Genomic DNA, 3,224 nt, shown 5'->3' on the forward strand with positions numbered 1-3,224 from the left:
AGAGACATGTGCAATGAGCTATAATAAACATTTTTAATGACTGCCAAATCAATGTTTTAAAAATTCTATTAAATACTGTGTACAGTAATTATATTCCCTATCTGCCTATCAAGCTAAAAAGTATGTATTAGGACTAACTGCATGCGGTGGGGCAAAAGGGAAAGCAAGCAAGTGCATCAAGATTAGGGACTGTGGGAAGGCCTCATGACACATAAAAGCTGCAGCTATAATTCTCAGAATTTTTGTAGTGTATCTTACTATGTTCTATTTTTTTGCCATTTGTTTACAAAAATCATATGTTAAAGATTTATTTTTTCAAAGAATATCAATTCACTAAAATTTATGTTAAAGCACTAAATGACTAACTGAAGTTGTGATCATCAAAGTGATATTCACTACTTTAAGGAAATCTCTAAAAAAACCCCATGCATTATAAATATTAGTTACTTCAGGATACAAGGAGTTTACACTAAATGCAAGTAGGAATTAATTGAGACTCTTATTGTTATGAAGTTGTTATCACTTCAAGTTCCTGTAGGTCCCCAGATATCGGATACAGACATGCTTATCAAACTACTTCTTTGGGGAAAGAGGAAAGAAGCATTCAAGACAGAAAAAAAACAATTTTAGGGCAATTTTACCATTGATCTATTTGAAGCAGCCCCAAAGTTTACAGTATTAGGAGTAGTATGAGCAGAAATTTCAGGAAGACCAATACCAGGCACAGATTGAATGGAATTTGTCACATCGGTGCCATTATTGCACACAGTTCCCTAACTCCATTACGTCTCACACACGTATATAGTACTCTGTATTAACTACAAATACTGATGCTAGGGAAAATGTTCAAAGTTAAGTCCACAGCTAAGTAATTTGCTGAATTTTATTCTAAGTGCTTGATATAATATGAATTCCTAGGATAGTTTGGACCTGATAGGTCTCTCACAGCAAATTTTTGTGATCCCATGACAGCTTAAATGAAAACATTTAATCAACAGTAAACTTTCACCCTGTGAAACAGGTCTGAGTAGCCTCTAGGGATATCATGCAGAACAGCTGCTGCTGATCCTATTTTGCTGGTGACCACTGTATTCATATAATTAACCATAGCAAATGATAGCTGAAATAATGAATTTGTACTTTAAAATACAAGTATTTGCGCACAGTACTTCATGGAAAGATATTGTCTACATCTATCAGCCACAGAGGAGGCTGATGCCCTGGAAACACACTCTGTTAAAATGTGTAATACGTTTAAATAAAAATGTTGAAGCTTTCACTTTGCAAACCTCTTCAGACTCAATCTGTTTGCTGTTACAGCAAACTCTTGGTTGTACTAGATCTCTAGTAGCTACTACTAAAATACACCTAAAATACTTGCCATTTCTCAGGTTCTTTCTCTGCTTTGGACACATCAACAATCTGTTGAAGTAAAAAAAATACTGATTCAAGCTGACAACTTTTGAGTAGAGTTACTGAATAGATACTTAACCTACTAGCATTATTATCCTACCACACTGCCATTATAACCATGATCAAGAAGGTTACATTCCAGAAATACAACGATATTGTTGGCAAGAAAGTTACATTACTTCGATTAGCGACACTGCAAACTACAGTAAATCTACCCTTGAGTGACAAGATGACTTGGGGGGAAGATTTGTATTTTCCTCGCAAAACTCTTCAAGGAAATTTCATGTCTGTGGGGACAAACAGGTTTGCTCTATGTAAAATCTTAGGAAAATACATTTATAATAAATAAGAAACCAGATTTCAATAATACTAAACAGACATTAAAGGTCTTTTGCCTTTTTTAAGAAGATTTTTTATGTATGATTGAAGTTTATACAACACTCCAGAAAAGCCATCATGTGTTAGATTGAAAAATAAAATCAGAAGCATTTTCTGTCATATAGGTATACATGAAAAAACGGGAACGTTAATGTCTTAGAAAGTGTATGTCCAGCTTTGTACCGTTACTCATTTAACAAAGCAGAAAATAAGATACTGTACTGTAAACAAAAAGCTACAGTAAAAGGACATTTTGAAATTTACACAAGTTTGAGTTCATAAACATTTTGGTTGCTCCATAACAGTTTTCATATAAAATGAATAAAAAACCCTTGGACAGCTTTCATCACTCTTGACTACTTTTCACTTAAATGCACACAGACATACTTTATATAGCAATATACTGATGTACTGTAACATGGATATTAAACTATGATTACTGCTTTTTAACTGAGATGTGTATTATCCAATCAATATTATCTGTAATTGAAATACTCATACATTATGTATTCCCATCATGTTGTTAAGTATAAAAACATGAAAATATAACTTTACATTATTTCAGTTATATACATCAGTTCAGGCTTGACAAAGATTTTTTTTTTTACGCTACGATTTTTAGAGGAATAAGCCCAGAGGTACAATAAATAGCTTTCCACTGTATAAGTAATGCAATTCTACTTTTCCAAAAAGTTTAGATTACCATATGAATATTATTTTAGTTTGGTCATTCTAGCATTTAACATTAAAAATCAGAATGCATCCCCCAACATTCCTGATGAGGAGTAATGCACAGAACACCTATGGATTACAGATGTGTCAAGAAATGGTTTAGTTTAATCAGGGGGAAGTCTGACATTGAAAACACTGTATATACCTCTTTTGCTGACCGCACTGAGAGTATACACTGCGTTCACATGCTTGCAGAAACAGGCTCAGAGCTTCTACCACAAGAAGGGATTTCAAGTTTCTGATAAACGCTCTGTTTTCTCCAATGTTCAGTAAATGTTTTACTTAAGCCTAAGAAATGGATTCCAACTAAAACTGCAAGTCATATTTCAAATTTTAAGTCCAAAATAAAATTTTTACTGATCCTGCATGAGGCAATATATCCACAATGCAGAAAAATGTAAGCTCTTCAACCAAACGTAGAGAATTTTATCTACAGGGAAAGCTAGAGAAACATGATGTTGCTGTGATTTGCATTAGCATTTAAATTAATATTATTGCACCCCTCCTAGGATTCCTTTTTGTTTTGTAAGTAGAGTTATCATTTTTAAATACACATAATTAAAACGTATGGTAACTTCAGATAGCAAAGAATATTCATAATGATTAAGATTTAGGAAAGTTTTTATATTTTCTTTAGTACAGACTTGCATCTAATTCGAGTTACTATCAATCTTAATTCAAAAAGACATTGCCAAGGTTTG

The 3,224-nt window shown here is 33.0% G+C and overlaps 1 protein-coding gene across 3 annotated transcripts in view; it reads right to left on the minus strand.

Annotated features, from left to right (window-relative positions):
* Positions 1 to 1,796: 1,796 nt before the first annotated feature.
* The window catches only part of GRIA2 (glutamate ionotropic receptor AMPA type subunit 2), a 98,853-nt gene continuing 97,425 nt past the window's right edge, over positions 1,797 to 3,224 (minus strand). For all 3 annotated transcript variants that reach the window (XM_054824192.1, XM_054824191.1, XM_054824194.1), the window contains one exon: positions 1,797 to 3,224. This exon is cut by the window's right edge and continues 1,447 nt beyond it. The gene's annotated coding sequence lies outside the window, so the exon portion shown is untranslated.

Source organism: Grus americana, chromosome 4, assembly GCF_028858705.1.
Source record: "Grus americana isolate bGruAme1 chromosome 4, bGruAme1.mat, whole genome shotgun sequence".
Taxonomy (NCBI): Eukaryota; Metazoa; Chordata; class Aves; order Gruiformes; family Gruidae; genus Grus; species Grus americana.